The sequence below is a fragment of the Sphaerodactylus townsendi genome, linkage group LG15 (genome assembly GCF_021028975.2).
Source record: "Sphaerodactylus townsendi isolate TG3544 linkage group LG15, MPM_Stown_v2.3, whole genome shotgun sequence".
Classification (NCBI taxonomy): Eukaryota; Metazoa; Chordata; class Lepidosauria; order Squamata; family Sphaerodactylidae; genus Sphaerodactylus; species Sphaerodactylus townsendi.
Genome location: NC_059439.1, coordinates 12,215,549 through 12,230,161, shown reverse-complemented (window position 1 = coordinate 12,230,161; position 14,613 = coordinate 12,215,549). Strand labels below are relative to the sequence as shown.

At 44.3% G+C, this 14,613-nt stretch overlaps 1 protein-coding gene across 14 annotated transcripts in view; it reads right to left on the bottom strand.

The window, feature by feature from the left end:
* The window catches only part of SRCIN1 (SRC kinase signaling inhibitor 1), a 400,436-nt gene that overhangs the window by 333,527 nt on the left and 52,296 nt on the right, over window positions 1–14,613 (bottom strand). The window contains exon 1 of one of the 14 annotated variants that reach the window (XM_048518252.1): window positions 6,658–6,690. The exons of the other annotated variants lie outside the window; for them this stretch is intronic. The gene's annotated coding sequence lies outside the window, so the exon portion shown is untranslated. Of the gene's footprint in view, window positions 1–6,657; window positions 6,691–14,613 lie in introns of those variants that run through there. 14 annotated transcript variants of the gene reach the window in all.

Here is a 14,613-nt window from a genome sequence, read left to right as displayed (position 1 = left end):
AAACCAGCTACACCTGCAAAGAATTTCCACTTCAGTCCCCTCTCTACATAATGGCTGATTATGCACAAGTTGTGCAATAGGGCAAATGTCCATCACACCAAGATTTCTTATATGGATGTATTTCCTTAGGCCCCATTTTCATTTTCCATTCTATCTGTGGCAAGTGAGGTCACTTCTAGTGCAGCTTTATTATTATTATTATTATTATTATTATTATTATTATTATTATTATTATTATTATTATTATTACTATTACTATTACTATTACTATTACTATTACTATTACTATTACTATTATAATATACCGCCCTCCCCCAAAGGGCTTTGAGCGGTGTACAACATAAAATGTAAACAAATATAATCATATAGAGCACATAAGCAAAAATACAAATATACACAGATATCAACACAGCTCTATTAACATTAAAATAAATAACAACCCATTAAAATACAGCATTTCAATATATAGTAAGTACAGGCCAGTAGCGCCCAACAGCTGAACCCTCCTCAAAGGGGAACAGTAGGTTTCATCATTGGTATAGGGACCACATGATCTAACAGCAACGAAAGAGAGAAAGGGATGGGGCGCCAATCAGCAGCCAGCCTCTCCAAAGGCCCGGTGGAACAACTCAGTCTTACAGGCCCTGCGGAACTCACCAAGATCCCACAGGGCCCGGACAGCTGGAGAAAGAGTGTTCCACCAGGCAGGGGCCAGGGCAGTAAAGGCCCTGGCTCGAGTGAAGGCCAGCTGTATCATTGAGGGGCCGGGGATCACCAGCAGGTTGGCCTTAAAGGTTAACACCCATACCTTGAAAATGATTCAGAACTCAACTGGAAGCCAATGCAGTCGGTGCAACACAGGCAAAATATGATCTCTAAAGGCATCCCCTGTGAGCAAACGAACTGCTGCATGTTGGACCAGCTTTAATTTCCGGGTCAGACGCAAGGGCAGGCCCGCGTAGAGCGAGTTACAATAGTCTAACCTGGAGGTGACCGTTGCATGGATCACAGTGTGCTTCGCTGCCAGCGTGGGCAGATTTTCCAGTGATCATAGCTTTGCCACGAACCTGTTCTTTTCTACCCATGGCCAGCCTACCTAGCTCCACACTTCCCACCCTCTCGCATTGTCATCCATGCCTTCCCCCCCTTCCATGTTGCCAGTTTCTTCCTGTCTTTCTAAATGCTCATATCGAGATATCGATATCTCAATATAATAACAACAGAGAGTTGGCATTTTCAAGGAACGGTATAAGTAGGGTCTCTTTTTTGCTCCAACCCACCTCCCCTGCTCTAATTGAGCCACTCTTGATGACCATGAGAGCTTCTAAAATTTATTTCAAACACGCCTTGATTTTTAAAGAAGCGTCTCTCTTCTGCAGCAGCAGTAGGAAGTGTGCGGGGGGGGGGAGGGGAGGGGAAGGGAAGGGAAGGGAGGGGAAGGAGGAGGAGAGAATATCATAGTCTTTTTCAGTAGTGTGTGGTCCAGGGAATTGCTTTGCTTCTTTCATTTCAGGGGAAGATTCTTTTTGGAAAGGGCTACAATACCGATATATCAATATAACAGTAATTAAAAGAATTTTACAAAGCCAGCAATCTTTAGACTAGTGGGTGTGATGAGATCTGTGCCTTTAAGGATGTCTTATGGGTGGAGTTAAGAGAACCAGGAAAAGCAGGTCTGGGAGAGTTCTCTGCAGAACAAACTGTGCAGCAGGAGTGCCTCCTTGCATGTAAACAGAGAAATGCAAGGAGACCCCACTACAAACCCACTGCACAGTTGAAAGCCCCAAGATAAGCTTTCCATGTAAACAAGAATAATATGTGCCTACCTCACAGGGTCATTTTCAGATTCTAAATAGGGATGGTTTTCAATTTCTTGTGCCTGCTGTTTTGGTCGGACATCCCAGTTTCTGTTTCACTTCTCCTTGTGTGAATCAAAGCTGTGATTCTTTATTTTTATGCCATGTTCAGGGGCCTCATACTGAATTTTCTCACATAGAAGTACACATTTTGCAATGTTATTCATGCATTAATCAATTAGCATTGTATGTATATCATGTGTGAAAATTGCTTACATTTTATATAAATGATTTCTATCCCACTCTCTCCACCAAAGCTGCTAGAGCTGATTTACAATTAAAAAACAAACAATAATCACCTATTAAAATAATTTTTAAAACAACCCCCCAATTAACAGAAAACCTGAATAAATTCAGAAATAGTTGGTAAACATATAAATTACCATCTAAAACTGAGTGTGAAACCATAACATATGCACATACAACATACACAAAAGATAAAACCAATAACAAAAAGGAAAGCACCAAACTCACTGACAAATATATTACAGAAAAAGAAACTCCATAACACATTTTTTAAATTCTAAAGCTCTGCGCTGTTCAGTAGTGCCCTCCTATTGAATTGTGCCCTCCTAAGTCCATTGAGATCGATGGGCTTTGAAGAGAACAACTCTGTGTAAGATTGCATTGTAAATTTTCACTGTATAATCCCACCCCCACTCATACTTTTTTGAATTATCTTCTAGTTTTAGAAATAGTAAGTTTAATTAGATGTAACTGCCATTCAGTAGACATCCTCTCCCCTTTCCTTCATTCCCTGACCAAATAGTGTATAAACCAAAAGAAAGACCAGAAGGTCCCCTTATGATTATTTACCGCACAGAGGTCAACAAAGTGTAACCAGGCTTTAATAAATTCCTGAATAGCGTTATGCCTTCCATAGAAGCAATCCTCACGTCCTGCTAACCCTGCCATTCCAAAACCAATAGGCATATATCATAAGACTTAACCCAGCACTAAAGTAAGTCAAAATGCGTCTCATAGATAATTTGGTTGGGAACTTTACAATAACACTGTAAAGCAGATTGTATTATTACCCCTCTACTGGAGATTTAGGGAGAGGGGTTGTGGCTGGAGCATGCTGGCTGTGAGGCGGACTATAAGGTCACCTAGCACATACACAGTCAAGGAGGGATTAGAACCCGTGGCTTCTGGTTCAAGCTGTACAATATGCCTAGCACATGACAAGTCATAGGTATGCAACAGAACTCTTGCATGCGTGACCGAGACCTAGAATCATAGAGTTGGAAGAGACCCCAAGGGCCATCAAGTCCAACCCCCTGTATTGCAGGAACACACAATCAAATCACTCCTGTCAGATGACCATCCAGCCTCTGTTTAAAAACCTCCAAAGAAGGAGACTCCACCACACTCCGAGGTAGTGCATTTCACCATCAAACAGTCCTTACTGTCAGGAGGTTTTTCCTGATGTTTATGTGGAATCTCTTTTCCTTCCCCTTGAACCCTTTACTCCTGGCCTAGTCTCAGGCGTAGCAGAAAACAAGCTTGCTCCCTCACCAACATGGCATCCCTTCAAAAACCTAAACATGGCCATTATGTCTCTTCACTAAACTAAACATCCCCAGCTTCCTAAGTCTCTTTCTCACCTGGATATGAGCAGGAGGAAAAGTCGCCTTGAAAGAGCTTACCCCTCCAGGTTTTGGGGTCATCCAGCAGTTTCAGACTAAGGGCAGGTAGGGGGGAGGGCTGACAATACTTATCTGGGAAGCTTTCTCCTTTAGGGCACCCCCACCACACACACACACACAAGCAACGCTCATCACAGGGGCAAACCTGGTGTCACCCATGGCAGTACTGGGACTTTCCCTAGTTAGTACAAAACCTACACACCAAATGGGCCATCAAATGGGATTTGATGTTCAGAGGTGGTTGGTCATTGCCTGCCCTTGTGTGGGCCATGAGTGTTCTGAGGGAACTGTGATTGGTCGAAGATCACCCAGCAGGCTTTGTGTGGAGGAGTGGGGAATTGAACCCAGTTCTCCGGATTAGAGTCTGCCGCTCTTAACCACTACAGCAAACCGACTCTCATAAACAGTGCATAAATGTTTGAAATGAATACTTTAATGGACTTATTTGTAAGGCTAAATAAATGATAAATAAATAGTGACAACACAAATTTCTTTGTATTTTTTTTGCTCGCTTTTAATTTTCTTTTCCTAATTCAAAAAGGTTTTAAGCTCTTTCCTGGCAGCTGCCTCACTTCGCACCGTGGCTCACACAGAACATTCAAAATCAGCGCTTGCCACGGGAATAAAATCTATTATTGTGACAAGCCCAGTAGGGGTTACTGCTAGAAGGACCACAATGTATTTTGCTATCCTATTATATATGTATTGTCATTCTTGAAAGCATTCTGTACAAGACAGTCACAGTAATTTGAGAAAAGATACAGCTTTTTAGCATAGGCAGCTAGGTTTTATGGGAGAGATAAGGAAACTGTCACAAACTGCACACCAGTGGCTCAACACCAACCATTTTTTAAAAGAAAAGAAAGATATTTTAAACAATAAGAGGCACAGATGAAGAACAAAATAGTATAATTCTATGAAGCTAACATGTATTTAGATTTCATCACATTTACGGCATATTGTGTGCTACAGACAGTAATTCTGTATTAGTTCCAAAAAAATGGCAGTTGTGCTATCTGTACAGCCATGCTATCCCTAAATCGTTCCACTACCCCCTTGTCACTATCCATAACCAAACACAAAGACTCAGTTCAGACAACACATGCAGCCATCTTTAATTAAGCTAACTATAGTGATCTATTGTCAAAGGCCCTCATGACCGGAATTAATGGGCAGTTGTGGGTTTTTTTGGGTTGTGTGGCTGTGGTCAGGTAGGTTTTGCTCCTAATGTTTCATCTGCATCTGTGGCCAAACTACCAGACCACGACCACACAGCCCGAAAAACCAACAACAATCCATAACTATGGTAAGTGTGGTTGCCTGAATCTGGGTCGCTCCACTAAATACACTAACTTAGACTAGTATAGTCAGCCAGGGTTTCAGGGGTGGCTTCTGTGGCGGCTTCCAAAGGGGAGGGGGGCAAAAACAGTGGCAGCTTCCAAAGGGTAGCGGGACACAAAACTGTGCTTGTAGCACAGCAAGGGCATTACATGACACGGCAGCAGGTGCGAATGGTGTCTGCAAACATGTGTTCTTAAGCTGCTTGTTGCTGCTGCTGCCCCCACATTCCCGTCCTCATTTCCCCTTATCGCTCCTATGCAAAAGCTCAGATGTTACAGAGATCTCACAACCACCTCTATGGCCCACAACATCACATTTTCTCCTCCCTTTCTCTATCAAGCCACACTGTACCTCTACAGGGAAAGCAGGGGAAGTCCTTTACAGCCACGTCATCAAGATTGGGGGTGTAACAAACCCTCCAGAGTCTCCTCTTGGGGCTGCGGTAAACCTCAGATGAGTACAGTCTCCAGGTGGTGGCTGGAGATCTCCTGGGATTACCACTGATCTCCAGGCAACAGAGATCAATTTACCTGGAGAAAATGGTCACTTTGGAAGGTGGATTCTATGGCATCATACCCTTCTTTCAATACTTTCCAATGCCGCCTTCTTCTCTCCCCCCCCCCCCCCCCCCCGGCTCTAAAGAACTCAAAACTTTCTCCGTGCTTGGTGAACATTTTAATTAATATTGCCCTGCTGTGATTTGTGGGTGGATTTTGTGTGTATGTTTGTTTCTCTGTGCAGCTTCCTGCAATGTTCATTCTCATGCAGTGGCATAGTGCCAACGGCGTGGGGGAAGGCACAATGCCCCAGGCGCGCACTGTTGCGGGGGTGTAGCCAGGGCGTGGAGGGGGTGTGAAGGGGGCATGGAGGAGTTGGGGTGCCACGGCAGGGGTGCAGGGTGTGCGCGTGCCATGAGCGCAGTTCCCCCACGCTCTGCCCCTGTTCTCACGAAATACCTTAGCGCACAACCGCATACTATGCCATGTGCACTAACACAGAGGCGTATCTAGGGAACATATAGCCAGGTGCAAAATTTGAGTCTTTCGGCCCCTTCCCCCCTGTATGGGCAGCCCCCTCCCCCACCACAACCAAACAACTTTTTTGCACCAGGTCTTGAAGTCAGCGTATGGACCCAGTGGGAAGGAGGAGGGGTGTGGAGGGCAATTTTCTGTCCCCCACATGACTAAATGATCGCAGTTAGGGGACATTTGACGCCATATGTCCCCCTGGGCGTTATGCCCCTGAACTAACAGCAAAATTACTAAGCTGGAACTTTTGTCTCCATAACCTCCAGTTCTGATTACTGTTCAAGCAAATAACACTTGAGATGGACAGTGATCCAAAGTCCTACAGACCAAAATAGCTGCAAGGAGGAATATAAAACCTAGGAGTTCGTATGGAACATGGACCAAGGACTCCGGGCAACTCTTTCTTCCCCATCAGTCTTTCAACCACCCTTGATCTCTCCAAAAATTTGATAGCTTTTACTAAGAAACATGAGAGATCAGCAGGGTTCCTTTCATCAGCCAAAACAGCTCCCAGATCTCTTGCCCAGATCATTAAACAACACAGGTTCCCCCTCTCTGAGCCAGAAGACATGGTTACCAAGATACTGATCAAGGTTAAAACAGCACATCAGGAAAAGGGGTCTGGTGCTACATGCAGATACGATGAAAAGAATGGCAGCTGGGTGAGTGCTGTGAGAGGTGAGTGCTGCAGTTTCGGAGGAACAATTGAATTATGACGGATGGAAGGGGAAGGGATCTGACAGGTGCGCCCCGCCCACTAATACAGCCGTCCTTTTTACTAACCTGGTGACTTTAAACAAAGGGAACAGAGTCCAGGTTTCTTCCCTCCTGCAATGCGCCCGACGCCTGGTTAAGGACAGGAAAGGAGGAAATTCAGGAACAAACAAACTCAGAAAGGAACTGGGGGTTGGAGGGTTTGGGGTGAACAGAGGGTGCAGGTGGGAAATATATCCAATCAAAAGGGTGGGGTGTCTTTTTTTCTTTTTAAACAAACAACATCAGGAAAGGGTTTTTTTGGTTTTGGTTTAAAAATGGAGAATTGGAATAAACACAGAGAGATGGAAAGGACAGGGCAAGCGGTCTCTGGTGGGTGGCCCCGTGCTGTGTCCTCGGGTCTTCAATCACTGAGGTGCTGAAGGTCTGCCTGCTGCTGCTGCTGCTGCTACTGCTGCTGCTGCAGATGCAGGAATAAACACTCAAGGATGGTCCCTGCACTTATGAGTGCTTGCTGGGTGGAGAAATGGCAGTGTGTCTGGAGGGGCCATCGCTCAGTGGAACCTTTTGCATGCAGAAGGTTCCAGGTTTGAATCCAGGGGAACTGCTTCCAGTCAGAGTAAACAATGCTGAACATGATAGAAGATTTGGATTTATGCCCCACCTTTCTCTCCTGTAAGGAGACTCAAGGTGGCTTACAAGCTCCTTTCCTTTCCTCTCCCTGCAACAGACACCTTGTGAAGTTGGATGGGGCTGAGAGAGTCATGAGAGAACCATGAACGTGGCAGGAATGTAGGAGTGTGGAAACACATCTAGTTCACCAGATACGCTTCTGCCACTCAGGTGGGGGAATGGGGAATCAAACCCGGTTCTCCAGATTAGAATCCACCTGCTCTTAACCACTACACCATGCTGGCTCTCAATAATCAACAGTCTGACTTAATGACTCAGCAGAGGGTGTGTGTGTGTGTGTGTGTGTGTGTGTGTGTGTGTGAGAGAGAGAGAGAGAGAGAGAGAGAGAGAGAGAGAGAGAGAGAGAGAGAGATGACCCTCAGCAGCTGCTCATGGAAGTTTCAAGGCAAGAGAGCAGCAGTGATTGTTTGTCACTGTCTTTCTCTGCGTAACCTCCCATCCTCCTCGGTGGCCTTCCATCCAAGCACCAACTATAGCCAACCCTGCTTAGCTTCCCGCCTCTGATGAACCTGGGCTATTCATGCTGCTTTCTGGTGTGTCTGTGTGTATTTATGTATACATATGCATGTATTTATGTGTATATATATGCATGCATTGATGTATGTATGTATGTACAAGTGAGAGACCTGCAAGACTCACGGGGGTGGGAGGAATCCCATTTCCCGCCTCCATCTTGGCTCCAGGCCCCACTACTCTCCCAGCTGCTGCAATGGAGGGTGTCAAGAGCTGCTCTGGCTCGCTGTGAAGTGGAAACAAAGGGGCAGAGAATTATGCCTAGAGAAACTTGGCCAACGGCTGACCTTTCATCCCTTCAAAGGCTATGGGTGACTGGGTAGGAATTTAATGAAGCAGTTCCTCAGTGAGGGGGAAGTATTTTGGAAAGATTAGAGTATTTGAGGCTAGTTTGGGAAGAAGCAGGAACAGCACATCAGTGGGCTTCCCTGACCTCAAGCAAGATGGCCAAGTGCTCTGATCATGTTCCCATGGTTGCAGTAGGAGGTCCATACACCGGCGGCTCTCCCTTCTCTCCTAGGCTGCCTGCCAAACAGGGATTCATTGAGAAGGGGGAGCCTCAGTGGGTGCCTGGGAGAAACATCGATCTGCTGTCCCTCCTTCCCTTCCAGCTCAACTTTTCAGACTAGCTGGCACACACACATACATGTACAAGTGGCACATGGGAGGATGTGTGTTGTCTCTTGCTGCTGTGGTGAGATTGGCCCTTGGAGTGGATCCTTGGAGCAGTGGCCACTGCCATCAGTTAAAATGTGGAAGAAATAATGGGAGGAAATAAACCCGCAAAAGTATTGGGGAAAATAAACCACCCAAATAATGGGGGAAATAAGCCCCCAAAGCAGTGGTTGGATTCAGCAGCTCTGCACCACTTCGGCAGAACCAGTTGTTAAAATGGTGCTTGTAAACAACCAATAGTTAAATTATTTGAATCCCACCACTGCCCCAAAGTATTGTTTAATGGGGAAAAATAAACCCCCAAATTATTGTTTTTAAAATTCAGATGTTTCTGCAGAGTTAAGGGATTCCCCAAGCTTGCAGAAAAACATGTTGGCATTAGTCGGCCCCTGATTCGCGAATTTAAGTATATACAAACTGTGAGCTAACTTGGGAATCAGATGTATAGATATGTAAATATAGATATGTATATGTATAACTAGAGCCAGCATGGTATATTGGTTAAGGTGTTGGGCTGGGGAAATCCAGGCTCAAATCCCCATTTGTACCATGGAAGCTTGCTGGGTGATCTGGGGCCAGTCATACACTCTCAGCACTGGTTGGTATTTGGATGGGAGGCCTCCGAGGAAGACCAGGGGGTGATGTGTAGAGAAAAGCAATGGCAAACCACTCCAAACGTCTCATGCCTTGAAAACCCTATAGGCTCACCATAAATCAGCTGTGACTTGATGGCAAAAATGTGTGTGCGTGAATGTATGTATATATGTATACATGTATGTGTGTGTGTGTACATATATATATGATGCATATAATGCCTGTATACTGCATACGTATATAATGCCTATATAATGCCTATAAAATGCATACGTAACAAATGCATATATATATAACAAATATATATATATATATATATTTTCCCCAATACTTTTATATATATATAAAACACACAAATCCATATGGGAAATATGGATCTAAATAGATAGATAGATAGATAGATAGATAGATAGATAGATAGATAGATAGATAGATAGATAGATAGATAGATAGATAGATAGATAGATAGATAGATAGATAGATAGATAGATAGATAGATAGATAGATAGATAGATAGATAGATAGATAGATAGATAGATAGATAGATAGATAGATAGATAGATAGATAGATAGATAGATAGATAGATAGAATGGCTATATAATGCATATGAATAGAATGCATATATAGAGAATGCATCTATATCTATCTATCTATCTATCTATCTATCTATCTATCTATCTATCTATCTATCTATCTATCTATCTATCTATCTATCTATCTATCTATCTATCTATCTATCTATCTATCTATCTATCTATCTATCTATCTATCTATCTATCTATCATTTTAGCACATATATGTTCATACCCCATGTCATTTTTACCATGTGGGAAGCTAATGCTCCTCAGGGATTGCTTTATACATAAATATCCAGTTCACACAGTTCTCCTGCCTCTGAAAAGGGTGGTGGTGATCTGGCTTCTGCACAAATGGGCACAAGATGAAATTAAGCCTTTGACAATACATTGAAATTATGTATGTCATGAAGAGGCCCTTTTCTCCTCTACTTTGTGGCAAGAAGAAGCAGACTGGGGCAGGACCAGTGGTAGAGCATCTGGTAGTAAGTGATGTGAAAGACCTCAAAGCTGAGACCCTGGACAGTGATTGCCAGACAGGGTAGTCAATACTGCCTTCGATGGATCAGGGGGTTGGCTACGTATAAAGCAACTTCATGTGTTTCTTAAGATGGTTATGTTAACCTAGCTTTCAACCAGAATTGGTGCCCACATCCTTAAGTGCTCGTACAATACTGCAGCTGTTCCTCCACTGATCCTCCACTAATCCACTGTTCCTTCACTCTCCCACTTTCTTTCCCTAGTGGATGGGGGTGGAGGGGGCAAAACTAGAAACTTGTTTAGTGCAGGAGTATAGTGGGTAAGCAATACATCATACCAAGAAGTCTAGATTTCATTTTAAAATACACAAAGGTCTAGTCATTTTGACTACAGTAGCCTACTTGGACAACTTACCAGCAGGGCCCAGAGCTGGGTCTCTGTTGCAATTCTGTAGGAGGACAAAAATTACTCTGAGCTAATATTATTTATTTGTCAAACCATTTATACTCACCTTTACTTATGGTTCAAGAAGGCTTACAATAGTTGTCAAAAACCTGTTCAGTTAAAAACAAAACAAAATAGCAAATCCTGGGGGCCATTTCCGCATGGTCCAAATATCCTGGGTTGAGCAACAAAAATATCCCTGTGCAGCCAAGATGTTCGCACAGTTCCTGGTCCTAAAGTGGGTTTGCCCCATGATATTTCCCTCATCCCAGGGTATTTAAAAACCACCAGTGTGGTGATTCTTTTTTTAAAAAAAATCCCGGGGTGAACCTGCTAGAGCCTGCTACCATGTGAACATCAATTGGGAAAAGAACCAGTTAATGTTTCCTACCTAGCCGCCTGATCCCCCCACCTGACGTTCATTCATGCTTCCAATCAAAAACAACAGCCAATCAGAATATGGGGCACCGGGCATGGTCAGATATGCTTGTAGCTGCCATTCAAAAACAACAGCCAATCAAAACGCGGGACACTGGGCATGCTCAGATGTAAATACAGAAGTCCCAGGTTTGGGCAAAACAAGCTGGAGCATTTCCTCCCGGTCTTCACTGGATTCCTTCACAAAACAGGCAGTCATGTGAACAGAAAAACCAGAGCAGGATTATAAAGAACCAGTGCTACACAGTATAATTCTGCCATGCGGAAACGGCCCCCAATCTCTCCCTGCCCTTAAAAGGTGCCTGCCATTCAAACCCCATCAGAAGCCCTGGCAAACAAGCAGGCCTTGCTGCACTTCCTGAAGGTCTCCAAGAAAGGGTCTCCTCTTCAGGGAGCTCATTCCACAGAGCCAGAGTTACAATGGAAAAGGCCCAGGTTCTGGTCAATAAGCCATCGTCACTGGTGGGACAGTCAATAGATGGCTGCTTTAATACTCTAGTTGGCACACTATGGAAGGAGAAGATCTTTTAAATATGTGGATCCCAAGTCGTGAAGGCTTAAAAGCCATAACCAGCACCTTGAATTGAACTCAGAAACAGATAGGTAGCCAATGTCAATGTTTCCAAATAGACAACATGTGTTCCTAGCAGCTAGCCCCTGCTAGCTAGCCTTGGCTTGTATGTTAAAAACCCCTTAGGGTTCTCAGCAGCAAGTCCACCACCTCTTCCATCAGTTCAGGCAAAGACCCTTCTGGAAAGCCCAAACAAAATACATACAATCAAAGCCAATCTCTGCCTGCATTGTGTACCAAGTGATGGAGAAAAACTCATGGGAAAGAAATGATGTCTCTACCCTCCCATTCCAGGTTGGTGAAGGACATCATTCCTATCCAGCATCAGTTGCACCCAAGTTACCACCAGAGTCATCCGCCCAGGTTTTAGCAGAGGCATATCTAGGGAAAATGAAGCCCGGTGCAAAATCTGAGTTTTCTGCTCCTCACCCCCCATTTTGGCAACCACCCTCCACCACCATGACCAAACTTTTTCTGCACCAGGTCTTGAAGTCAGTGTATGGACCTGGGGTGGGGGAGAGAAGGAGGGGTGTGGGGACGATTTTCTGTCCCCACAACTTTTCTTGTGGCCAAATTTGGGTTAGATACATGAATTTTTCCCCCAAGTTTTTTTTTTAGTGGAGTGGACAAATTTTGGATAAGAATTAACTGCATGTCACGCAAACACCTATGAACATACATGAGCACACAGACTTCTTGAGTGCATGGGTAAGTATGCTCTCAAGATAAGCATGCATCTACAAACGCACCAAGGTCAGGCCAATATCCACCAACAGCTTAGCCATAAAAAATTGTCAAAATAAGATCCAACAGAGAACAGTGAGACTTTTTGTTAGTAACAATGGTAAAGATTTAATTTGAACTGAATGCTATATGATCAAGTGCTTTTTAAAAAGCCCCCTTTTAATGGTTAATATTCGATGCAGAAGAAACTGAGAGTCCTTACGGAATAAGTACTTTGTAAATTGGAGGATTTTTATGTTTGCGTGTGTTGGAAAGATTCTGAAGTACGAATAAAAATGTTATCTAAAAACAAAAAAAATCCCACACATGTACAGCCACCCTCATCAATAATCAGGAACACACTTCACCTGCGCAATGAGGCAAATGCGATTTTCAGTTGTATACAAGCTACATTAGTACTCGAGGAGCAATTCACACACACACACACACACACACACACACACACACACACACACACACACTGCTATGAACAGCTCGGGTCTGCTCCTGTTCCTGTCCAACACAGCCCTTCTTCTGCCTCAAAAGACTGCAACGGACCGGCTTAGTCCATCTGCAAATCATGTGGCTTCCTGGCCCAACTCCAACATGTTACGGAAAGGCTACATCAAAGGCACCGTTGGTGGTGATCTTATCAACGTGGTCTCTGCCCAGGTTCATTTCACAGGTTTATAAAAAAAATACTAAAGAGCTAGATGGGACTGAATGAAAGGGCCCTGGCTGCTGCTTTTTGTTGCAAGGCACAGTGTCTACCCACCAAACACTTCACGAACGATCTGAGCAACCCACAGACCACAGGGTTGGTGTGCATGCTGCAAAGCAGGAAAGTGCAATATTTTGTGTTGGCTGCAGAGTTCCATTTTGGGGGAATAATGGAATTCAGAGAGAGAGAGAGAGAGAGATTCAGGTGACCTTTCAGGCATTCTCTCCCCCCACCCCCCAAACCCATACAGGCTGGGTCATCCTACCTGAGCAATGGAATCCAGTCAGACAAGACAAGAAATAGCTGACCTCCCTTCCTGTTTTTAGTCTTAAAATTAGACACCCTTTGCCCTGCCAGGGTCACAGCCAGGAGACACATGGTTAAAGTGTTGGTTAATAGACAATTGTCTTCAGGATGCTTACACTTTTAGATTGCCATTGTGGAGGGGAGTGGAATGACATTAGTCTGTGTTTCAAGAAAGTCGAGTTCATTCTAACTTTCTGTTTGTCCATTTCTATAATGGTGTATTAGCTACAGGATGAGATCCATGAACAGAGTGCAACATCTCCCCCCACCCCACCCCACCCCCCACACACAAACACACCAAAGGGTGCAAAATATGATGTGCAAAGATTTCTTCGATTAAGAAAAAAGGAAATGATTTCCCTGTCTTTTGTATGGCTCTTTTCATAATGCTTGATTACATCATTGCATAAGGTGGAAGTTCAGACTTCAGACACTGAGCAAGACACCACCGGCAGCCGCTGAGCCATCTGGAGGGAAACTGCTGCTGGTTATGTGTACCTCTGTGCCATCTTAATCCAGGCAGTGCCAATCTGGACTGCTGTGCATGAAAAAGCCCGGAGCTACAGCTCTGCAGCTGCCAGGGTGACCAACACATTTGGAAGCTTGTGGAACTATATCCGTGGTGGCGAACCTTTGGCACTCCAGATGTTATGGACTACAATTCCCATCAGCCCCTGCCAGCACGGATATAGTTGGCCGTGCTGGCAGGGGCTGATGGGAATTGTAGTCCATAACATCTGGAGTGCCAAAGGTTCGCCACCACTGAACTATATAAAGAAAAAGAAAGCTTTATTTGGGCCCAACTTGCTGACTTTGATATTCTCACCCAACTCTGCTCCAGCGACTTGAGCCATGGTAACAACACAGCCAAGGAAAAACAGCATGAAGTCTGTTGGGTGACCCTGGACTGGTCACAGTTCTCTCAGAACTCTCTCAGCCCCACCAACCTCACAAGGTGTCTGTTGTGGGGAGAGGAAGGGAAAGAGTTTGTAAGCCCCTTTGAGACTCCTTAAAGGAGAGAAAAGTGGGGTATAAAAACAAATGTTGCTTTTTTTTCTGGATGGGATAGTCTTGTGAGTCTGATGCAGAAAAATAAACAGGAGACTAGTGGCACCTTAAAGATTCATTTATATTTATTTATATGCCAATTTTCTCCCCAATGGTGACCCAAAGTCCTTACAATGTCCTTTTCTCCCTCTCCATTTTCTTCCTCAAAACAGGCGCCAACCCATCCAGTGAACCACAGCAGAATAGGGATTTCAACCTGGACCCCCCCAGATCCTACTCCAGT